This window comes from Salmo salar, chromosome 29 (genome assembly GCF_965601325.2).
Source record: "Salmo salar chromosome 29, fSalSal1, whole genome shotgun sequence".
Classification (NCBI taxonomy): Eukaryota; Metazoa; Chordata; class Actinopteri; order Salmoniformes; family Salmonidae; genus Salmo; species Salmo salar.
The window spans coordinates 8,022,321-8,048,441 of NC_138319.1; the positions used below are offsets into that span (position 1 = coordinate 8,022,321).

Sequence of the window (26,121 nt, forward strand, 5' to 3'; positions counted from 1 at the left end):
AACATTTGTTATTGAAGTAGAAGTCCTGGGAGTGCATTCTGACGAAGACAACAAAGGTAAGAACATTTTTCTTATAGTAAATCTGACTTTGATGAGTGCTAAACCTGCTGGGTGTCTAAATAGCTAGCCCTGTGATGCCGGGCTATCTACTGAGAATATTGCAAAATGTGCTTTCACCGAAAAGCTATTTTAAAATCGGACATATCGAGTGCATAGAGGAGTTCTGTATCTATAATTCTTAAAATAATTGTTATGCTTTTTGTGAACGTTTATCGTGAGTAATTTAGTAAATTGTTAGTGAATTCGCCGGAAGTTTGCGGGGGTTATGCTAGTTCTGAACGTCACATGCTAATGTAAAAAGCTGGTTTTTGATATAAATATGAACTTGATTGAACAAAACATGCATGTATTGTATAACATAATGTCCTAGGTGTGTCATCTGATGAAGATCATCAAAGGTTAGTGCTGCATTTAGCTGTCTTCTGGGTTTTTGTGACATTATATGCTAGCTTGAAAAATGGGTGTCTGATTATTTCTGGCTGGGTACTCTGCTGACATAATCTAATGTTTTGCTTTCGTTGTAAAGCGTTTTTGAAATCGGACAGTGTGGTTAGATTAATGAGAGTCTTGTCTTTAAAATGCTGTAAAATAGTCATATGTTTGAGAAATTGAAGTAATAGCATTTCTAAGGTATTTGAAAATCGTGCCACGGGATTCCACTGGCTGTTGAGTAGGTGGGACGCAAGCAGGGTACTCTCCTGACATAATCTAATGTTTTGCTTTCGTTGTAAAGCCTTTTTGAAATCGGACAATGTGGTTCGATAAAGGAGTCTTGTCTTTAAAATGGTGTAAAATAGTCATATGTTTGAGAAATTGAAGTTTTTGCATTTCTGAGGTATTTGTAATTCGCGCCACGCTATACCATTGGATATTGGTTAGGCGTTCCACTAGCGGAACATCTGTCCCTAACAGGTTTAATCTTATGCCGATGTATAACACTTGCATGTTTTATGAATTTTTATATTGAGTATTTCTGTTTTTGAAATTGGCGCTCTGCAATTTCACTGATGTTGGCCAGGTGGGACGCTACCGTCCCACATACCCTAGAGAAGTTAAGGATCTCTGTACTTTGTCTATTCATTTTTCGCTCCATCCTGACTAGTCTCCCAGTCTCTGCTGCTGAAAAACATCCCCACAGCATGATGCTGCCACCACCATGCTTCACCTTAGGGATCGTGCCAGGTGCTTGGCACTCAGGCCAAATATTTCATTTTTTTTCTCATGGTCTGAGTGTCCTTTAGGTGCCATTTGGCAATCTCCAAGTGGGCTGTAATGTGCCTTGTACTGAGGAGTGGCTTCTGTCTGGCCACTCTACCATAAATGCCTGATTGCTAGAGTGCTGCAGAGATGGTTGTTCTTCTGGAAGGTTCTCCAATCCCACAGAGGAACACCTCCCTGACCAAGACCCTTCGCCCCCGATTGCTCTGTTTGGCCATGCGGCCAGCTCTAGGAAGAGTCTTGGTGGTTCCAAACTTCTTAAGAATGACAGAGGCCACTGTGTTCATAGGGACCTTCAATGCTGCAGACATTGTTGGATACCCTTCTCCAGATCTGTGCCTCAACACAATCATGTCTCTGAGCTTTACAGACAATTATTTAGACTTTTTTTACCTTTATTTAACTAGGCAAGTCAGTTAAGAACAAATTCTTATTTTCAATGATGGCCTAGGAACATTGGGTTAACTGCCTTGTTCAGGGGCAGAACGACAGATTTGTACCTTGTCAGCTCGGGGATTCAAACTTGCAACCTTTCAGTTACTAGTCTAATGCTCTAACCACTAGGCTACCCTGCTGACTTCATGGCTTGGTTTTTGTTCTGACAATCACTGTTAACTGTGGGACCTTATGTAGACAGGTGTGTGCGTTTCCAAATCATGTCCAATCAATTGAATTTACCACAGGTGGACTCCAGTCAAGTTGTAGAAACATCTCAATGTTGATCAATGGAAACAGGATGAACCAGCTCAATTTCTCATAGCATGGGGTCTGAATATTTATGTAAATGAGATATTTCCGTTTTTTATTTGTAAAATACATGTGCAAACATTTCTAAAAACCTGTTTTCACTTTGTCATTATGGGGTATTGTGTGTAGATTGATGAGGAATGTCACGTCCTGACCAGTATAAGGGGTTATTTGTTATTGTAGTTTGGTCAGGGCATGGCAGGGGTGTGTTTGTTTTGTGTTGTCGGGGTTTTTGGATATTGTTCTATGTTTTGTATTTCTATTTTTTTTCTATGTTGTGTATTTCTTTGTTGGCCCGGTATGGCTCTCAATCAGGGACAGCTGTACATCGTTGTTGCTGATTGGGAGCCATACTTAGGTAGCCCTTTTTCCACCTGTCTTTTGTGGGAAGTTGTTTTTGCACTGCTGTGTATAGCCTGCAAAACTGTTTAGCTGTCATTCATTCGTTTTCTTGTTTTTGTGTAGTGCTCAATAAAAGTTAATATGAGCATTCACGTATCCGCTGCATTTTGGTCTACTCACTACGACGGCCGTGACAAGGAAACAATTAATTTAATACATTTTAGAATAAGGCTGTAATGTAACAAAAGTCAGTGGAGGAAAAAGTACCCAACTGTCATACTAGTAAAAGTAAAGATACCTTAATAGAAAATGACACAATTAAAAGTAAAAGTCACCCAGTAAAATTGTACTTGAGTAAAAGTAAAAAAGTATTTGGTTTAAAATATACTTAAGCATCGAAAGTAAAAGTATAAATAATTTGAAATTCATTATATTATGAAACACAGATGGCACCATTTTCTTTTTTTTTCTTTTTTCCGGAAAGCCACGGGCACACTCCAACATTCAGACATAATTTACAAATAAAGTGTATGTGTTTAGTGAGTCCACCAGATCAGAGGCAGTAGGGATGACCAGGGATGTTTGGGTGATAAGTGAGTGGATTGGACTATTTTCCTGTCCTGCTAAGCATTCAAAATGTAACGAGTATTGGGGGTGTAAGTAGGAAAAGGAAAATGTAAGTAGTACAAAGTATAATATTTTCTTAAGGAATGTAGTGAAGTAAAAGCAGTCCAAAATATAAAGAGTAAAGTACAGATACCCCCCAAAAACTATTTGGGTAGTAAGTATTTAAGTATTTTTACCTAAGTACTTTACACCACTGACAAAAGTCAAAGGGTCTGAAAACCTTTCTAACGTACTGTATGTGATGTTTTTCAGAGCTCCTACTAAAGCCAAGAAAAACAACAAAAGAAAGCTCTCTCTCTCTCTCTCACACACACACACACACACACACACACGACTCCCTCAAATAGAAGAGAAGAATAGCAACAACCCTGGAGAGAGATGTTGATTGTGTCTGAAGAAACAAAGCAAACCAACATATTCAACAAACACATAGACAAGGGAACATTTTGAAAGTACTGTTGGTACATTCGATGAAAACATGTAAAATACTTAAGTGAAAAATAAATATAGTATGAGAGAAAAAAGAGTGAGGGAAAGGGATGGAGGGGAGTGCGCTCCAATACAATTAGACGTGGGTAGATACTGTCATATTTGTCTATGTTGGTGGCAGGGAAGTCAGGCGCAGGAGAAACCAAATTGGTTATTCTGGAGTATTTAATTTTAAAAAACAAACTCCACAACCAAAGTACAAAATAACATGGGTAACATAATACCCGTCGCACACCGATACAAAACACACGTAACATAACATAACAAAAACAATCACCGACAAGGACATGAGGGGAAACAGAGGTTTAAATACACAACATGTAATTAATGGGATTGGAAACAGGTGTGTAGGAAAACAAGACAAGACCAATGGAAAATGAGAAACTGATCAATGATGGCTAGAAGGCCAGTGACGTCGACCGCCGAACACCACCCGAGCAAGGAGGGGCATCGACTTTGGCAGAAGTCGTGACAGATACAGTTGAAGTCAGAAGTTTACATACACTTAGGTTGGCGTCACTAAAACTCGTTTTTCAACCACTCCACAAATTTCTTGTTAACAAACTACAGTTTTGCCAAGTCGGTTAGGACATCTACTTTGCGCGTTGCAAGTAATCTTTCCAACAATTGTTTACAGACAGATTATTTATCTTAAAACTCACTGTATCACAATTCCAGTGGGTCAGAAGTTTACATGCACTAAGTTGACTGTGCTTGGAAAATTCCAGAATATGATGTTATGGCTTTAGAAACTTCTGATAGGCTAATTGACATCATTTGATACAATTGGAGGTGTACCGGTGGATGTATTTCAAGGCCTGCCTTCAAACTCAGTGCCTCTTCGCTTGACATCATGGGAAAATCAAAAGAAATCAGCCAAGATCTCAGACAAAAAATTGTAGACCTCCACAAGTCTGGTTCATCCTTGGGAGCAATTTCCAAATGCCTGAAGGTACCACATTCATCTGTACAAACAATAGTATGCAAGTATAAACAGCATGGGACCACACAGCCGTCATACCGCTCAGGAAGGAGACACGTTCTGTCTCCTAGAGATGAATGTACTTTGCTGTGAAAATTGCCATATCAATCCCAGAACAACAGCAAAGGATCTTGTGAAAATGCTGGAGGAAACAGGTACATCACAAAGCCCTGACCTCCATCCTATAGAAACTTTGTGGGCAGAACTGAAAAAGCGTGTGCAAGCAAGGAGGCCTACAACCTGACTCAGTTACACCAGCTCTGTCAGGAGGAATGGGGCAAAATTCACCCAACCTATTGTGGGAAGCTTGTGCAAGGCTACCAAAAAAATGTTTTGACCCGAGTTAAGCAATTTAAAGGCAATGCTACCAAATACTAATTGAGTGTATGTAAACTTCTGACCCACTGGGAATGAGATGAAATAAATAAAAGCTGAAATAAATAATTCTCTCTGCTTTTATTCTGACATTTCACATTCTTAAAATAAAGTGGTGATCCTAACTGATCTAAAACAGGGAATTGTTACTGTGATTACAACTGAGTTGAAATGTATTTGGCTAAGGTGTATGTAAACTTCCGACTTCAACTGTATTAGTCACTGGGTCTGAGACACACACACATTGGGTATGCTAAAGGAACATAGCACACTTATGTAGCACATGGCTTAATCAATTGAAGTTGAGAAGGCTGTGGTGATGGTGAGCGTTAGGAAGCCATTTATTTTCTACTCCTCACTTGGCTCGGCACTGTTAGCTGGCTGAGGTAGTGTAGTGGGGCTGTCAGAACCAGCTCCTACATGTGTGAGTGTGTGTTCAGCATTGCCTGCTTGCACTGTGTAAGCCTAGCACACTCTACTGGTAGTCCATGTCCAGAAACCAAGTACAGCAGGCTGAAAGAGTGGTTGTGCAAATCTAACAAGAACAAATACACAATCACAATAAAAGTGTGATATTGTATAAATTGATTTCACAGGGATGTTTTAATGTGCTCAAGTCTCATGGCCTATGTATTCCATTCAAGGGAATGAATTTGATCATTGCCCATAGGTTTTCACCCATTTACATTGGGCACCAAAATTGACATTTGTGAACATTGAATCAGCAGACAATTTAAAATCTAGAATTGTTTTACTGAGGGGTTGGATTTGAATGTTTTTTTCAGATACCACTCCATTTTGTTTTTTCTTCTCTCCATGCTGTATTAAAAACCCAGCATCGTTCCATTCAGTGTGGCCGTGGACTTTGATGGGGTGAGGGCTGTCTGTTGCTGCTGTACAAAACCAACAAAAAGTTACAGACAGTCACATAGCGCTGTGGTGACCACGTTTGTTGTCATGGCAACCCCTGGAACGTTTTCATAGGATGGACGGGGATGGGGGCGGGAGAATTGATAATAGGCAGTAGTGGATTAGTCTATTGGGAGTGAGTGCTATCATCATTATGGAGATTACTGCTCAAATAACCCCTTTTCTAAGAATGGAGCAGAATGCATCATCTCAACAATATCCAATATAGTATAATCGTGCAGACACTCACACACTGTGGAGCCTGTCTAGAGAGGCCCTTCCTTCACCTGTAAGATGGCATAATAACCTTGAGCTATTTCTATAACAAGCTAACATCATTAAGACATTCACATCTACATATTTCACAGGCTCCCTATGGAGAGTTGATATGTTAGATTTTCCTGTATTGAATTATAGTACAGTCATTTAGAAACTAGTGGAAGGCAAGGTGTTGTGTAAAAAAACTGTCACGTTTAACTGTCTCTGTGTGAAACAGGCATGAATGTTAAACCAATTAGGGATTCATTTTAAACCCACTAGGGACATTGCCTGAGTCCCAAATGGTACCATAAGCCCTATGTAATGTGCTACTTTTGATCAGGGTCTACAGGGCTCTGGTCAATAGTAGCACACTTTGTAGGGAATAGGATGACATTTGGAACAGCGCTGTTTTCTGCATGGGGCTGCAGTTGATGCAACAATTTTGGATAGTTTATGCAATGGTACCCAACAGTTTTTATTTTTTCTCCCTCTGCTGGTGTAGACCATTGCATCCCAAATGGCATGCTATTCCCTTTATAGTGCACTACTTTTGACCAGGTCCATATTACTCTGGTCAAAAGTAGGGCACTGTATAGGGAATAGGGTGCCATTTGAGAAGCAGACATTTTGCTTTGGCCTGTCATAAACAACTGGTACGGGACTGAAGTTCTCTGACCATAATAACACACTATGGAACTGACAGCAGAGAAACAGAGGGATATGGAGAGAAAGAGGGATGGAATGAGAGAGATAGAGCGGGAGATAAATAAAAGAGAGAGAAACAGACGGTGAGTGGTGAGTAAGTGACAGTGTATAGGCCCATGAGCATCCATGTGTGAATGTAACACCACTCTGAACAGAGACAACCCTCAGTGGGCAGAGAACACCACATTGAGAGAAATGGAGAGGCCTTCAGCTTGACACATCCCAAATGGCACCCCATTCCATACATAGTGCACTACTTTTGACCAGAACCGTATAGGTTTCCCTTAAAATTAGTGCACTACATAGACAATAGGTTGCTATTTGCGACATAGCCCGCTTATAACTTACTTTGGTAATGTGGTGTGTAAAGACCAATTGGGAGTGTTAAGTTATAGACAGAATTTTCTGTAACTGGTATGGCTGACAAAGTGTAAATCTTCATCTTATTGTTCCATTGTGGGGAGAATTCAGCTGGTGGTGATGACGCTGATATTTTAAACTCCAACACATTTAAATTATCCTTAATTCTATCCCTCCATCATTCTGTCGTTACACACTTCTACACCCCCTCGCTTCCTCCCACATACACTAATTAATACACCCACTCCTAAAAAAGTAGAAAGTAGAATGAGTGAACACACTCAGGTGCACACACAGATCTCCACGTCCACACACACGTCCACACACGCCAACGCACACATCATACAAACGTCTTTCACACACAAGGAGGAGGAGGTAGGAACACTGCATTAGACAGTATTAGTCATTTAGTGATTAAGTGATTGTACCTCTACATTGAAATGCAGCCTCCCAAACAGCTGCTTTGATTCCTATACACCGCCCTCCAAATACAGCACCCCTAAAAGAGAGACAGAATAAAGGGAGGGAAAAAATAGAGAAGGTAGGATGAGATTAATTAAAAATATAGAAGACTCAGATAGGGAAAATATATGTTGGGCATAGGAACACTGTTGGCTAAGCACGCACACACCTCGGGAGGGATGACAAATCACGTGTACTTTTTACTACAACATTTCCTTGGTTCAAACTTGAGAAATCACTGTTTGACAACACTTTCCAGATGGAAAAGTTTACATTAATTGAACTCTGCAGAATTTGTTATAATTGCTTTATTAAATTTTTTATTTTTTTTGCATAGCTTTTTATGTTAAAATGACCACTGTATGTATGTATGTATGTATGTGTGTCCCACCTCCGTGCGTGTGTACGTGTGCGTGTGTGCGTGTGTGTGCGTCAGCCCCCTCTGTCACAGAGTGCAGTAGGAGGCAGGGAGAAATGGCATGGCTTCATCACCACAGTGACAGGAGATGGAACTAACCAAGGTCACATAAACAACAGGACTTACTTCTGTGTGACAACATGTGCTGTACAAACACCTCTCATATGAACGCCGAACACACAAATGTACATGTACACACACACAATCACAACTCTCATACGAGCTGCACACACACACACACGGGGAGACAGTGTACAATGTTTTAAAATGTTAAAAAGATACACACTTGAGAGGAAACATACACATAAACAAGGAGACAAACAAAAAAAACAAATTGTTTTCTGTCACAGCACGGAGCGAGAGCATCTGCTGTTGTAATAATACCTCTCTCTCCCTCCATCTCTATATCCCCCTCTCTCCTCTCTCTTTTATCCCCACATCTCACTCTCCTTCTTCGTTGTTCTCTTTCTGTCTCTCCCGCTGTGTCTCTCTTTCTCTCTGGTGTACTGAAGGAGCTGCTTCGGCACACAAACCAGTGTTTGAGAACACCAATCATTTACTCTCGACAAAAGTTGTTGTTCGTTGGGGCTTTTATTAACATTGATGTGTTGCAATCTTCTTCTGTTAAGTTGTCTACAACTTCATCCAACATCACACTAAGAAAGGTTCATTCAATTTAGAAAAAGCAATAAAAACCTGGCAAATTGAAAATACAATTGTGCAGTGCTTCTTTAATGTGCATAAATGAGCCCATTGGAGATGGTTGTGATGTGTGGTTTTGCTCAAAGTGCCTTTATAAACGACATCAAACGCAGATATGTTAGATTCATCCTCCAGGGAAGGAAACAGCGTTCAGATGGCTAACAGGCCCATTGCCTCTCACACCACCAAAACACACGTGACCACACGTGAGAACACATGCTCGCACACACACACAAAGCATCTTATCTGTGATGAAACCCCTTCCAGCTGCCTTGGAGTTTGAGACCTCTAATCTTGCCATGACAGTGTGAGTGTTTCATTGCATGCGTGCCTGCTAGATCCTCACTGCAAGGGGACCAAAGAGGGGGAGTGGTTCCTCTAAAGGATATCTTCCCACTCCTATATTTGTGCTGAGATTTGTGGTTTGACCATGATTCGACCACAACTTTGGAGATGCTCCTACACAGCAGATGGTTCTTAAACATCTCCTCTGGGACTCTCAGCCATGCATTTGATCCATTTGATCTATTCCAGATCTGTACACCTGATTCAACTTCTCAACAAATCATTTAGCCCTTGGTTAGTGAATCCGGTGTGGTAAGTCAGGGTTACAAGAAAATTGTGAAACGTCTGGGGGTCCGCGAGGAGAGAGTTGAGAACAACCTCTTCTAAAGGACATCCTCCTACGTCCAGATTTCTGCTTAGATTTGTGGTTTGACCGTGAGTCGACCACTGCTCTGGATGCTCCAACACAGCAGATGTTTCCTCTCAAGATTATAAGGCAGCTATGAGGAGAAACACACCCCTGGCTGCTTTCTCTCTCTACATGTATATTTCTTATTGATATTGACTGTACAATACAATATAGGCTATATTTCAAGAGCTAAGGGCTTTTCCTGTGGTTTTGATGATCCATCACTGATACTGACTCCCTGGAAGTTACAGAAAGTAGAAGTTATGGACGGAAAGTTGACAATTCAAAGAGTTTTGCCTCTTATTGCATTTCTCAAACTTTCCCAAGAATAGGGGAGTAGGAACCTCAAGGGATGGAAAAATTTATTAAAACATCTCAATGTAACATAAGATAATTCTAGAGAGGGATGGAAATAGACTCGGAGAGAGAGAGAGAGCTAGAGAGAATTCTGTCCGTGGAAAGATTGCCCTGCAGCGGTACAACCGATCGCACAACATGCAGTGATCATTAGATGGAGCCAGTCAAGTCAGCTCCATCCATCGTCAGGCTAACCAGCCTGGCTGCTGCCTTCTACAACTTACACTACCTGCCAACCGAAACAGAGAGAGATACAGACATAAACACAGAGATAGAGACACAGAGAGAGAAACTTTTGTCAAAAGTAGTACACTATGTAGGGAATAGAATACTATTTGGGATGCGGCCACAATCGGAGACCCAGGCAGCAGATGCATCTCAAGTCCTCAGCAGCCCCCCCCCCCAACCGAGTCAGTAATTACCGGAAAGTAACCTTGACTTATGTCATGACCTGGCCAGAACAACCCATACAGCAACTGTACAGCTTCAGATTCATACCCAGGAAGTTACTGAAGCCAGAACACATAGATTAATTATGCATAAAAAATGGCACCCTATTCCCTTTAAAGTAGGGAATAGGGCCCCATAGGGCTCTGTTCAAAAGCAATGCACTATAAAGGGAATTTGGTGCAATTTGTGATCCAGGTCAGGGCCATTCATGTCATTAACGACTATAATGTGCCTGTTGTCTTTGCGTCAGATTTAGGGAAAGGCAGGAGCTACATTTACATTAGTAATTTAGCCGTGGCTCTTATCCAGAGCGTCTGTATAGGCAGACATGCTTCTGTGCTGCTGCACGCTACAGTTCTCTTTAGGGAAAAACATTGAAATACTGAGACGCCCTTCTGATAAACAGGGTCCAGAGCTCAAAATATGTGACAGTCACATTAATAACTTCAAATGAATTATTCAAAAAAGCTCAGGCTCTAATCCATCAAATACAAATAAAGCAGTTTTTCCCTCTCTCCTCCTCTCCGCTTTACTCTGGCCTGGAAGCCCAACCAAACGACATGCAAAACTGTGCAGGCACATTAATGACAAAATAAACGGAACAAGAAAATAAATGAAAATTTGTCGTCGCTGCACCGAAACTGCTGATTGCATTCCAACATCAAACATCTTAACTTTTCCAAACTAAAAGGGGTTGAGGGAAACAAAGGAGAGAGAGTGAGAGAAATAAAAAAAGGGAGAGAAAAATAGTGAGAGTGAGAGAGAGGAACCAAACAGAGATAACTATCCCTCCATTGCTACCATCCACAGCAATTAACAATGGAGCTGTGCTCGCTCAATAAATTCACCGTCTCTGCATTGTGCAAATCTGACATTCAGACGAGTGAAACATAATCCTTTTCTCTGCTCTCTTAATAGGAAGAGTGTTAAGATTGAAGAGCGTTGAGGCTGAACAGAGAGAGAGAGAGAGACAGACAGACAGACGGAGGGAGGGAGGGAGGGAGGGAGGGAGGGAGGGAGGGAGGGAGGGAGGGAGAGAAACTCATAATGATCCACCATCTGCATCGTGGCAGTGCCTGGTGGCTGCTGGCACACTATAATCCACAGATCAAATACACAAGGAAATTAGGGCCATAAAACAGAAAGTAGCTCCTTTCTTCTTCTCTTTCAATTCTTTCCTCTTTTCAAATGGTTCAATAGGATGGAAGGAAGGAAAGAAGACGAGAGGGCTTATCAGTCATGACCTCAAAGAGAGGAGTGGAGGATGGAGGGAGGGAGGGGGAGAGAAAGCTTGCGGCAGCCCCATCGAAAAGGCTGAGGGAGAAAGTATTTTGTTTACATTACAAGAGGTAAAGAGAGAGAAAGGAGAGAAAATGAAGACACAGGCGAATGTAAAGGCGAACTGGGCCAAAATAACCCAAATGCGAATGGACCACTCTGCCAGGAAGTTAATGACAAGAGATCAAAAAAGCTCAATTTTCCATTGAACACTTTGAATAATGCAGGGTTGCAGGCGTCCATTTGCATTACAGATGCCGCTTTGCCTTTCCATCTCTCTCTCTCTCTCTCCCTTCCTCCCTCCATTCTTTCCCTCCTCTCCCTTCCCCGCTCCCCTCCAAAGAGTGGCCCTGCCTCAGGGCAAGCAGATATAGACATTGCATGTGGGTGCGTGCGTTTGTACCACAGTGAGACAGGAGAGTCAGTCGGTCTATGCAAAGTAGGAGATTATCTGCCGCTTCCGATTGCTTCCTGCATAGCCTTGGTTTAAAGGTCACCACGGCACATAAACAAATAAAATAAGGGTCATGAAACACATCCAACAACCACTTAAAACCATCCACTCTTCGCTACGCTCTTCAAATATAGATGTAGATGCATGTCAGATTTTATCTCTCTTCTTACAAAAGGACAAATTAAAGAGCCGAGAAACGCATCTGAATTCTATGTGAATAAGAGAAGGTACAGGAAAGATCAGAGATATGCATAAAAATAATACGTTCCGAAATGGAAGACACATCTAAAGAAGAAAAGCAACTTGTTCTCAGGGATGTTTGAGAGTGTGTGTGTGTGTGTATGTCTGTGAGTAAGTGAGTGAGTGAGTGAGTCTGAGTGAGTGAGTGAGTGAGTGAGTCTGTGTGAGTGAGTGAGTGAGTCTGTGTGAGTGAGTGAGTGAGTCTGTGTGAGTGATGGAGTGATGGAGTCTGAGTGAGTGAGTCTGTGTGAGTGATGGAGTGAGACAGTGAGTGAGTGAGTGAGTGAGTGAGTGAGTGAGTGAGTGAGTGAGTGAGTGAGTGAGTGAGTGAGTGAGTGAGTGAGTGAGTGAGTGAGTGAGTGAGTGAGTGAGTGAGTGAGTCTGTGTGAGTCTGTGTGAGTGAGTGAGTGAGTGAGTGAGTGAGTGAGTGAGTGAGTGAGTGAGTGAGTGAGTGAGTGAGTGAGTGAGTGAGTGAGTGAGTGAGTGAGTGAGTGAGTGAGTGAGTGAGTGGCTATTTGGTATTTGGTATTTTATTAGGATTAGCTGTTGCAAAAGCAGCAGCTACTCTTCCTGGGGTCCACACAAAACATAATACAGAATGACATAATACAGCATATCATTAGACAAGAACAGCTCAAGGACAGAACTACATGCATTTTACAGTGGGAGCTGCTGTGTGATACTGTATCTGTTTTACAGGAAATGTGTGTAAAACAGGATGAAATGACAGCCAGCGTGCCCTCGGCCTGTTACTCTAAACTGGGAATGTTTTAGAGAGGAAGGAAGACTCAATGAGAGGGAGAGAGAGGGGTATAAGGGAAATAGAGAGAGAGCTAGAGATAGAGAGAGAGGGGGTTAAGTCGGGGGCACATGAGTTCCTGAATAACCTCAAACCTGAATTAGAGTTGGATAAACCTGGATTGTTTTACAAGGACTCACACATAAAACAACCTTCTACAACACAACCATTAATCCAAAACTTCAAACCTACAACCTTGGATTTTTGACAACTATTAGGATTCTTATTGCATCGGACTACCCAGAAAACTCTCTAGCAAACCAACAACCAGCAGAAGAAGCACACCAGAAACCTAAACAACCTGCAACTAAGTGAGTAGATCAGTCTGTAGATACTTCTAAGGGTTCAGACACATCAATAGCATTTGTTTGCTGAGAGTACCTAGCACATCAATGTTTATTTGCGAACCGAGTGCACACCAATTTTACATGTAGAATCGTGACATTTTTTGGCAGTCAGACATCTAGAGCGGGTGGTCCCTAAAACACAGCGCACTGAACGATCGGCAGACAGACGAGGGTGAATGGGCAAGGCAAAAACATTCAAGTGTCTTTGAATGGGGTATGGTAGTAGGTGCCAGGCGCACCGGTTTGTGTCAAGAACTGCAACGATGCTGGGCTTTTCATGCTAAACAGTTTCCCGTGTGTTTTTATAATGGTCCACCACCCAAAGAACATCCAGCCAACTTCACACAACTGAGGGAAGCATTGGAGTCCATGACCAGACAAATTAAGGCTGTTCTAAGGGCAAAAGGGGGGGTGCAACTCAATATTAGGAAGGTGTTCCTAATGTCTGGTGTACTCAGTGTATATAAGATGGCGTCGTACTGGATTTCCGCCTTTTTGCAAGCTCCTAGCCAACTGATTATTTGTGAGTCTTTTGTAGTTTATTTTTACTTTACTTTTTACAAAATCTGCCTTAATTTCTTACAACCGACAGGAACTTCTGACTATCAGATCAGCAGTTACTTACCTCAAATGTGGCTTCAAGTTCGACTCATCTGCCCTGGGCTCTTTCTGTAATTCCGACCCAATTTTCAGCCTACCCAAGTGGAAATGCTGTCATTACAGAAGCAAGAGGGGGGGATCCTGGCGAGATTAAGACAAAGGGAAAACCGGCAACCTCTTCACTCCATTCTACTGGCAAATCACTTGATTATAAGATAGATGACCTCCAATCGCGGATTTGCTACCAACAGGACTCTCGAAACTGCAATATTCTCTGCATTTCTGAAACATGGGTCTCGGACAAGATAACTCCCATTGCTATCCAACTCCATGGATTCCCCATTCACTATACGGACAGGACAGTGGAGTCAGGGAAAATTGAGAGGGGAGGGGTTTGCCTCTTAATCAACAACAACTGGTATAATGACTCAAGTGTGGTGGAAGTGTCGGCCCATTATTCACCCGTCTTGGAATACCTGATGGTCAAATGCCGATTCTTCTACCTCCATGAGGGAGTTCACCCAAATTGCAATACCTAATTGTCAAATGCCAACCCTTCTACCTCCATCAGGGAGTTTTCAACTGTTATAGAGACTTGTATACGTTCCACCTTATGAAAAATAATAATTATGCTAACAAAAATAATGAGTAGGTGTGTCCAAACTTTTGACTGGTACTGTATATCACTCCAGTATCCAAGCACATTGTAAATATGGTACTGGAACTGATTGAACCTGTATATAGTGCATTTGGAAAGTATTCAGACCCCTTGACTTTTTCCAGATTGTTACATTACAGCCTTTTTCTACAATGTATAAATCCTCTTACAGCTACTTAAGGATAGGGGGCAGTATTGACAATTTCGGAAAAAATATGTGCCCATATAAACTGCCTCCTACTCAAACTCAGAAGCTAGGATATGCATATTATTAGTAGATGTGGATAGAAAACACTCTGAAGTTTCTAAAACCGTTTGAATGGTGTCTGTGAGTATAACAGAACTCATATGGCAAGCAATAACCTGAGAGAAATCCTACCAGGAAGTGGAAATCTGGATGCATGGGCTCTCTTCAAGCCGTTTCCTATTGAATACACAGTGACGTAGTAATAATTGTCCTACGGCTTCCACTAGATGTCAACAGTCTTTACAAAGTTGTTTGAAGCGTCTACGATGAACAGAGACTGAATGAGAAGGAGGGGAAGTTGTTGAGGCAGGGAATGACTTCACTTCTTGGCGCACGTTCATGAGGGTGGATTCTCTGTTCCAAAACGTTTTTCAAGACACAGGAACCGTCCGGTTGAAATATTACTGAATCTTCACGTTCTGAAGGCCCTAAAGATTGATGTTTTACAACGTTTGACGATTGAACGAACGTAAATACAACTTTTTTAACTTTTCGTCGTGACATCGTCCGCACGCTTCCTACATTTCGAGTAGCTTACTGAACGCGCAAACAACAAGGAGTTATTTGGACATAAATTATGGACTTTATCGAACAAAACAACATTTGTTGTGGACCTTGGATATCCTGGAAGTGCCTTCTGATGAAGATCATCAAAGGTAAGGGAATATTACTAATGCAATTTATGATTTTAGATGACTCCAAGATGGCGGCTCTCTGTATAGCCTAGTGTATTTTTCTGAGCTCAGTAGTCAGATTATTGCAAAGAGTGCTTTCCTCGTGAAGCTTTTTTGAAATCTTTCATAGCGTTTGCATAAAGGAGATGTTCATCTATAATTCTTTGAATGACAGTTGAATTTTGTATCAACGTTTATGACAAGTATTTTTGTAAATTGTGGCGCTGATCCACCGGCAGTATTTGAGGGAAAATATTTTCTGAACGTCACACGCCGATGTAAAATGCTGTTTTTATATATAAATATGAACTTTATCGAACAAAAAATGCATGTATTGTGTAACATGATGTCCTAGGAGTGTCATCTGATGAATATCGTCAAAGGTTAGTGCTTCATTTAGCTGTGTTTTGGGTATTTGTGATGCATGCTAGTTGCTTGGAAAATGGCTGTGCGGTTATTTTTGTCGATGTACTCTCCTAACATACTCTAATGTTTTGCTTTTGCTGTAAAGCCTTTTTGAAATCGGACAACGTGGTTCGATTCAGGAGAAGTGTATCTATAAAATGGTGTAAAATAGTCCTATGTTTGAGAAATAGAAATTCTTAGATTTGGTTTTGAATATGGCGCTCTGATTTTTCACTGGCTGTTGATCCCGCTAACGGGATCGGAGCGGTAAGAGGATTTATAAATTAAATGTTTTTTTCCCCCTCATCAATCTACACACAATGCCCCATAATGACAATGCAAAAACAGTTTTGATTTTTTTTGCAAATGAAATAAAATAAAAATATCTGAAAAACCTTATTTACATAAGTATTTAGACTCAAAATGTTCCATTGATCATCCTTGAGAGGTTTCTACAATTGATTGGACATGATTTGGAAAGGCCCACACCTGTCTATATAAGGTCCCTGTCATAAAGTTCGTCGTCTGTCGAGGAGAAATCATCGGACCAATACGCAGCGTGGTAAGTGTCTATACTTATACTTAAGTCAGTCAGTGTTTTGTGTCTCAACTCCAGCTTTTTCCAGTCTCTTTTCTCACCCTCCTGGTTTTGACCCTTGCCTGTCCTGACCACTCTGCCTGCCCCTGAGCCTGCCTGCCGACCTGTACCTTTGCCCCCCTTTGGATTGCCAACCTCTGCCTTACCCTGACTCAGAGCCTGCCTGCCACCCGGTACTGTTCCCCCACCTCTGGTTTACTGACCCCTGCCTGCCTTGACCTGTCTATTGCCTGCCCCTGTTGGAATATTTAACTATTGTTTATTTGATGTGGTCTGCATCTGGGCCTCACCTTCATACCTGATAGTACAAACTGGCCATGACTGACCCAGCAGACCCGGACCAGCTGCGCAACACCATCTCCTCCCAAGGAGCCTCCATTGGTTGGCACGAGGAATTGCTTTTTGGGGTGATGGAGGGGTCCAAATGTTGGCTGAGGGCCATGACCGGGCGTTGGACTTGCTGCTGGAGCAATTCCATGGGTCGTCTGGAGGGCAGCCTGCCCGGGAGTCCCGGTTACCTCCTCCAGAACGCTTTAATGGAGAGCCGAGCACCTGTCGGGCATTTCTAGCTCAGTGTGCCCTCATTTTCGAGCTTCAGCCCTCCTCCTTCCCCTCGGACCGCTGCAAAATAGCCTACCTCATCACACTGATGTCTGGAAGGGCTCTCACCTGGGCTACCACTGTATGGGAACAGCAGCCTGCCATATGCGTGAGCCTGGAGAGGTTCATGGGAGAGGTGAGGAAGGTCTTTGATGCCCCGTTCTTCAGGAGAGAAGCTGCCCGGAAGCTAATCAAGCTCCGGCAGGATGCCCACAATGTGGCCGACTATGCGGTGGATTTCCGTACGTTGGCAGCGGAGAGTGCGTGGAATCCGGAAGCACTGTTTGACATGTTCCTGCACGGCATCTCGGAGGTGGTCAAGGACGAGCTTGCGGCTCGGGAGTTACCCACATATTTTGACTCCCTCATCGCTTTGACCATCCGCATTGATGAGCGATTGCGGGAACGACGGATGGAGAGGAAATTCAATTTCACTCGCACGTCCAGGGATTCCACTTCGCCTCCGAGTCATCCTGGAAGACCCGTGGCTGAGAGCTCCCGAGATATTTCGAGCTTCCTCGAGAATCACAGAGGAGGGCCAAGGCACTGTTTCCCAAGCCCATGCAATTAGGCAGGGTTGTGCTGTCGCTAGCGGAATGGCAACACCGGATCAGCACAAGGAGCTGTCTGGATTGTGGGACTTTTGGTCATTTTGTGTCCTCGTGCCCGGTAAAAGACCAGGCTCACCAGTAAGAGCGAGAACTCTGGTGGGCCATATGAGGAACTTTTCTGTTTCCCTTACTTGTACCCCTTTTCATGTCATTCTGCTGTGGGGAAACCAGTCCAAATCTCTCCTTGTCCGCAATGGCTCTGGGGCCGATGAGAGCTGTTCGGACGCACACTGGCTTCCGAGCTGAACATCCCCACTCAGTCCCTCTCCATTCCCATGGATGTTAGAGCGTTAGAAGGGTGCTCTATAGGTCGGGTCACCCATAACACCACTCCCATCAACCTACGTGTGTCAGGGAATCACAGCGAGACCATTCAGTTCCTGCTCATCACGTTCCCCAGATCCCCGTGGTTTTGGGATTCTCCTGGCTCCAGTGACACAACCCACTCATCAACTGGTCTACGGGTGCCATCATGGGCTGGAGTCTGTTCTGCCATACCCATTGTCTGAAGGTGGCACAACCTGCCCTGGGACGTCATCCTGGGTTCCGGACCACTACGCCAGTACCAAGATCTCCGAAAGGTGTTCAGCAAGGCCCGGGCCATTTCCCTTCCACCGCACCACACCTATGACTGCGAGATTGACCTTCTCCCTAGCACCACGCCTCCCCGGGGGCATCTGTACTCGCTGTTGGGACCTGAAACCAAGGTTATCAAGGACTACATTGGGTACTCCCTAGCTGCTGGATTTATCTGTCCCTCTTCTTCCTGCTTGTGCAGGGTTCTTCTTAGTGGAGAAGATTGACAAGACCCTGCGCCCGTGCATTGACCACCGGGGACTCAATACATCACTGTAAAGAACCGTTATCCACTACCACTAATTTCCTCGGCCTTCGAGCTACTCCAGGGGGCCACTGTGTTCTCCAAGCTGGGTCTACGTAATGCCAACCACCTGGTGCGGATACAAGAGGGGGACGAATGGAAGACCACCAACACGGCCAGCGGCCACTATGAATATCTGGTCATGTCCTTTAGCCTCACCAATGCCCCTGCTGTGTTCCAGGCTCTGGTGAATGATGTTCTCCACAACATGCTGTACCGGTTCGTCTTCGTCTACATTGATGACATCCTCGTCTTCTCCCGCTCCCCCCAAGAACATGTGCTCCGTGTCCGGCAGACCTTCTGGAGAACCAGTTGTTCGTAAAGGCAGAAAAGTGTGAATTCCATTGCTCCACCATTTCCTTTCTGGGCTACATCATCTCTGCCGGGAGCATCAAGGTGAAAGTGGTGGTGGATTGGCCTCAGCCTACGTCCAGTGTGCCGCTGCAACGCTTCCTAGGGTTCGCTAACATTTATCGCCATTTTATCCAGGGTTATAGCACTCTGGCCTCCCCCGTCTGCCCTCACCTCACCAAGGTTGCATTCACATGGTCCACGACCGCGAATCGGTCATCCAGGGACCTTAAACACCACTTCACCACGGCTCCAATCCTGGTTCATCTGGACCCTTCCCGTCAGTTTGTGGTGGAGGCCAATGCTTCGGGCGTCGGAGTGGGGCTGTTCTGTCCCAAAGTTCTGCCCTGGACCTTAAGCTGCATCCCTGCACATTCTTCTCCCACCGTCTCACCACCACAGAGAGGAATTACGATGTGGGGAATCGGGGGCTCCTCACGGTGAAGATGGCATTGGAGGAATGGATGCACTTGCTCGAAGGGGCGGAATATCCGTTCATTGTGTGGACCGACCACAAAAACCTGGAGTATCTCCGCACTGCCAAGCGCATGAACTCTAGGCAGGCGAGATGGGCTCTGCCATTTATACGGTTCAATTTCTCCCTCTTCTACCAGCCAGGGTCCGAGAATGTCAAGCCAGATGCCCTTTCTCGCCACTATAACCCCACGGCTACCACCCCGAAGCTTGAGACCATCCTTCCCACCTCATGCCTGGCAACGACACTCTGCTGGGGTGTAGGGAAACAGGTCTGGGAGGCGCAGCGGTTTCAGCCAAACCCTGGGGGGGCCACATAACCGGAGGTTCGTGCCTGATGCTATCCATTCCGCGGTCCTGGAGTGGGCCCATTCCTCCAGGCTTGCCTGCCACACGGGCTCCCGGCGGACCCTGGCCTTTCTGTGACAATGCTTTTGGGGGCCTACCATGGTTCCGGACGTCGCCACCTTTGTCGATCACCTGCATGGTCTGTGCACGGAATAAGAACCCTCGACAAGCACTGACAAGCTCCAGCTGGCCTCCTCCAACCTCTGCTCGTCCCTCATCGCCCCTGGTCTCACATCTCCCTAGACTTTGTCACAGGTCTCCCCCTGTCTAATGGCAACACCGCCATCCTAACCGTGGTGGATCGCTTTTCCAAGGCAGTCCACTTCATTCCGCTCCCCAAGTTACCCTCTGCCAAGGAGATGGCCCAGCTCATGGTGCAGCACGTCTTCCGGATCCATGGACTACCTGTGGACTGCCCGTGGTTCGCGGCCCGCGGCCCTTGTCCCAGTTCTGGAAGTCATTCTACACGCTCATTGGGTCGCCGGCCAGCCTGTCCTCTGGGTACCACCCCTACTCTAAAGACCAGTTGGAGTGCGCCAAACAAGACCTCGAGACCACCCTGCACTGCCTGGTCTCCGCCAACCCCACAACCTGGAGCCAGCAGCTGGTGTGGGTGGAATATGCCTGCAACACCCTTCCTTCCTCTGCCACGGGTCTATCACCGTTTGAGTGTTCCCTGGGGTATCAGCCCCCGCTCTTCCCTGAGCAGGAAGAGGTCGGCATACCTTCTGCCCAGATGTTTGTCCGCCACTGTCGTCGAACCTGGAGAAGAGCCCGGTCGGCCCTCCTCAAGACTACCTCCAGGTATCGACAACAAGCGGATCGCCATCGGACCCCGGCTTCCCGGTATCGTCTCGGGCAGAAGATATGGCTATTTACCTGGGATCTGCCTCTCCGTGTGGAATCCCGCAATCTTCTCCCCAGTTTATCAGACCGTTCCCCATCTCCAAGATCATTAGTCCCTCTTCTGTACGCCTTCTGTTGCCCGTACCCTTCGTATACATCCCACCTTTCATGTGTCCAGTGTCAAACCCATCTCTCACAGACCTTTGTCTCCCCCCTCCAGGTGTTGCCCATCTTCCCCATTACCCCGTGTATTTGTACCTGTGTTATTTTTCTGTTTCCAGTTCATCTTGTTTGTTCAAGTCAAGCAGTATTTTGTGTCTCAGCTCCTGCTTTATCCAGTCTCTCTTTTCTTGCCCTCTTGGCTTTGACCCCTGCCTGTCAGAGCCCACCTGTCTGACTATTATGCCTGCCCATGCCCCTGATCCTGCCTACCAATCTGTACCTTTGGCCCCTTCTGGATTACCAACTTCTGCCTTACCCTGACACTGCCTGCCTGCCACCCGGCACTGTTGCACCACCTCTGGTTTACTGACTCCTGCTTGCCTTGACCTGTCTATTGCCTGCCCCTGTTGGAATATTAAACTATAGTTTAATCGACGTGGTCTGCATTTGGGTCTTACCTTCATACCTGATAGAAATCCAAACTCATAAGCATTGTCGGTGCATAGACATACAGCTTAATGAGAAACCTGTTGAGCCCAGAAGCCAGGATAAGTCATTCATAGATCTAGTCGAACTATTAAAAGATCACTTCAAACCCATTGAAACAGTGCAATGACTCAAGTTTGATTGACGCATGAGAAACCTACCGAATCAGTGGGGGAATATGTGGCTGAGTTGAGAAAACTAGCATTGGACTGTAACTATGGGAATACATTATCGCAAATGCGATAATGTGTGGGCATAATGATGACAGGATACAAATACGCTTGTTGTCAGAGCCTAGTCTCACGTTTGAGAATGCACTCAAACTGGCCCAGGCCATGGAGTCCGCGAATAGAAATGCACTGGATTTGCAGGCAAGTGGCGCAACTGCGTGCCATACAGTAAAGACAAGTAGCTCTAGGCGCTCTGAATTTCAAAGAGGGGAAAGCCGCGGGGCAGCAGCCAATAGAGACTTATCGTTGCAAAGGCAAACACACAGTGTTTGACTGTAAGTTCAAACATGAAAAGTGTTATGCCTGTGGGATAATAGGACACATTGCGAGGGCGTGCCGCAATAAGAAAAAGCCACGGGCTACAGAAAAGAAAACGGACAAAAGAAAAACAAGTACTTCACAATGCTTTAGCTACCGCTCAAATCAAGTGATAGAAAGTGAAAGTGAGTGCATAGACACAGAGCAAGCATTCTCAATGTACAGTATACAGGGGGTGAGTATGAAAAAGGTGAAGCCTTTCATTGTGGAAATGGGAATAAATGGACCTAAGGTACCGTTTGAAATAGACAAAGGATGTAGTGTCACGCTGATGAACATGTCCCAATTCAATGAGAAGTGGAAAGAAGTTGAAGTGCCTACACTGAGAGACACCCCCATTAAACTCGAAACGAACACAGCGGAGAAGATCACTGTGATTGGAGTTGCTGATGTTCAAGTAAAATATCAAGGACAAAAGGCAGACTTTTCTATCTTAATAGTGGACGGTACTGGCCCCAGCTTACTAGGGAGAGGGTGTTTGGAAGAAATACAATTGAACTGGGATGAAATCAAACATGTCACCCCAGAGACAGTGACACTGCAGCAGGTGCTTTCAAAGTACGAGTGTGTTTTCAAAGAAGAGCTAGGGACATTAAAAGGGGTTCAAGCTATCATTTATATTGCTGCAGATGCTACTCCCAGATTCTATAGGCCAAGATCAGTTCCATATACCATGAAGCCAAAAGTGGATGTGACAGACTCTTAGCAGAGGATATAATTATTCCTGTGAAGTTGTTCCCATACTCAAACCAGATGGTTCAATCAGATTATGCGGTGACTACAAGCTGACTGTAAATAGAGCTTCATCACTGGAGCAGCACCCTATACTCAAAGTGGAGGATTTGCTTTCAACGTTCACCAGAGGGCAACAGTTCACAAAACTGGACATGAGTCACGCATATCAGCAAGTGCTAATGGATGAAGAGCCACAGAAGTACCTGACCATAAACACCCACAAAGGAATTTTTACCTATAAATGCTTACCTTTCGGGTTGTCTTCCGCACCAGCTATCTTCCAAAGAACCACGGAGGGAGTTCTGCAGGGCATACCCAAGGTAGCAGTTTACCTCGACAACATTCTTGTCATGGGAGTCACGAAGGAGGAACATCTCAGAATCTTGGGTGAAGCTTTGAGGGGGATGGAAGAGGCCGGTCTCCGGCTGAAGAGGAGCAACTATACACTGTTAGCTGATAAAGTGCAGAACCTAGGTCATAAGGTGGATGCCGAGCGCCATGATCATGCCTTACTGCACTCATCGCTTGGCCTTGAGTGTTCGAGATGGGTGTGTTCTGTGGGGTTCAAGAGTAGTTATCCCACCACAAGGGCGGGGTATGCTACTGAAGTTGTTGCACCAGTCGCATCCAGGTATGTCGAGAATGAAAGGCTTAGTGAGGTCATATGTCTGGTGGCCAAAGATGGGCCAGGATGTGGATAATGAGGTTAGCCTGTGGGCAGATTGTCAGAGTAATAGGAAGTCACCCCCCACCGAGCCATTACATCCATGGGAATGGCCGGAAAAACCATGGACACAACTACATGTGGACTACCCTGGACCCTTCCTAGGGAAAATGTTCCTTGTGCTGATTGATTCTCATTCAAAGTGGATGGACGTTTACCCCATGAACACGTCAACATCCCACGCTACGATTGAGAAGTTGAGACAAAGCTTCAGTGTCATGGGATTGCCTCAAATGTTGGTTAGCGACAATGCTACTTGTTTTACCAGCACTGAATTCACAAGTTTCATGAAACAAAATGGAATTCTGCATGTGACATCGGCCCCTTTTCACCCATCTTCAAATGGATTAGTAGAACGTGGGTTTAGACCTTGTAGGGGATGAGGAAGATGCAAGGGGACAGTATTGAAACAAAGGAGTCCAGATTCTTCTTTAGCTACAGGATCACTCCTCAAGCTATAACTGGGTTGTCACCTGCAGAAATGCTGATGTCAAGGAGGTTAAGGTCAACCATGGATTTCATCAGGCCAGACCTGAAAGTGAAAATACAACAAAAGCAATGGAATCAAAAACGGAATCATGACAACAGAGCAAAACTCAAAAGTTTCTCACCTGGAAACGATGTCTACATGAGAAACTATGGGTTTGGTCCTAAATGGATTCCAGCTACAATTGAGGATTGCTCAGGACATATACTGTGATCATCGGAAATGGACAAAGACTAAGGAGACACGTGGATCAGATTCAAGCTCGAATTCCAGTTCCATACGTGGACATGTATCAATACTTAAATAAGCAGGACAGGACATTGGAATGTTTCACAAAGTTGCAGTTGGACCAACAACCTGAGACCAAAAGGTCTTCCTGTCACCACCAGTCCGGGGCGATCTCCTTCTGTGAAGTCTCCACAAAAACACTTTGTTTCGCCATCAAAGGGTGAAGTTCTATTAGAAAGATGTCTGCCAGACTATTTCAGATCCTAAGGGAGATCATTTTTCGAAAAGAAATGTAATATAAAAATAGCATGTGATTGTTAAGAGAACATCTTAAAATGTTAGTTGGCTGCTTTAGCTTAGAATGGATTTAAGTTGGGTTATTAGCATTAAAAGGGGCAATGTAGTAACCTGGTATACTTATGTTTACCAATAGATAGCAGTATTGACTCAAGTCGGGGGTTTGCTTTCCGCTATCCGTAGCCATTTTCTATGTCTGCCATATATAACCATGCTTGAGAAAGCATCAGGAAGCTTACGCCAGGTGCATTAGGGAATGTTATTCTAAGATACAATTAAATACTAAAACATACTTACGTGTCTGGTGTTATCAATCTAAGAAGCATCTTAAGATACTAGATCTGGAAAGACCTGAAAATAGCTGTGCAGCAACACTCCCCATCCAACCTGACAAAGCTTAAGAGGATCTGCAGAGAAGAATGGGAGAAACTCCCAAATACAGGTGTGCCAAGCTTTTAACGTCATACCCAAGAGACTCAAGGCTGTAATCGCTGCCAAAAGGTGCTTCAACAAAGTACTGAGTAAAGGGTCTGAATACCTAAGTAAATGTGTATTTTTTTTATTTGTCATTATGGCGTATTGTGTGTAGATTGATGAGATTTTTTAAATATTTAATCCATTATAGAATAAGGCTGTATCGTAACAAAATGTGGAAAAAGTCAAGGTGTCTGAAAACTTTCTGAATGCACTGTAGAATGCTTACTTACTTTCTCGTGTTTTTCTTATTTCTGTTTCTTGTGTGTTATTGTTCTAACTTATGTTATTTTTAGTATTGCATTGTTATTGGGTTTAGAGCTTGTAAGAAAGGCATTTCACTGTACTCATTGTGCACGTGAAATTAAAATGTGAAATCATGAAAAAATGTTATGATAACTATTTGACACACTGGAAAGAGTCAGAGAGTACACAGTGGCAGAATACCTGACCACTGTGACTGAAACAAAATAAAAAAATCCTTGACCCAGTACAGACTAAGAGAGCATAGCCTTGCTCTCGAGAAAGGCCGCCATAGGCAGACCTGACCCTCGAGAAAAGACCAGCTATGGGCACACTGCCCATAAAATGAGGTGGAAACAGAGCTGCAAATCACCGGCAATAATTTTTACCTGTTGCCTTGAGAGCAAAAACAACATTGTAAATACAACCAATACGTATATTTATTTCCCCAAACAATTACGCTTCAAATATTTGCACATTTGTAAAACACTGTACACAGCTGATAACATAACATTTGAAATGTCTTTATCTGTTTGAAACCTTTGAGTGCAATGTTCTAATTGTATTTTGTTTTGAAGTTTGTTTCTTCTCATTTTTGCTTATTTCATGTGCTTTGGCAATTTAAACATATGTTTCCCATGTCAATAAAGCCCCTCTGAATTGAAAAGAGAGAGACAGCAAGACAAAGGGGTCTTCAAGAGCACTTGGAGCTAAAACAGAAATTGAGATGACAGAAGTGTCACAAAAGAAAAGGTACATCGAGACAAGCAATTTTAACACAAGTGTTTGTGTGTGTGTGCATGCTCTCATGTGTGTACGCCCGCACATCAGCGTACATCTCGGCATGTGGAGACTATTTCGAGTTAGAGATCCAAAAATCACTGGAGGCTCCTCTCTTGCCTCTCATCCTCTCTGACAGCCAGGCTCTGTTTCACTGAATAAACAGGTGGGCATCAAACTTTCTCTTAAACAGATAGCATGAGAGAAAGAGAGACACAGAAATGGAGACAGATCAGGCCTATGCCCCTTCTGCCCCCTGTCCCCTTGCAGCAAGGACCTCAACATGACATGCCACACATATGCCCAGGCTGTGAGAACAGGAAAAGGCTCAACCCCAACTAATACACCCACACAAGCCATATCCTGCGACCTAAGAGGCTTGCACCAGA

General features: G+C 44.1%; 1 pseudogene; it reads right to left on the minus strand.

Moving 5' to 3' along the window:
• The window catches only part of LOC106590047 (ribonuclease 3-like), a 160,822-nt pseudogene that overhangs the window by 72,216 nt on the left and 62,485 nt on the right, over positions 1-26,121 (minus strand).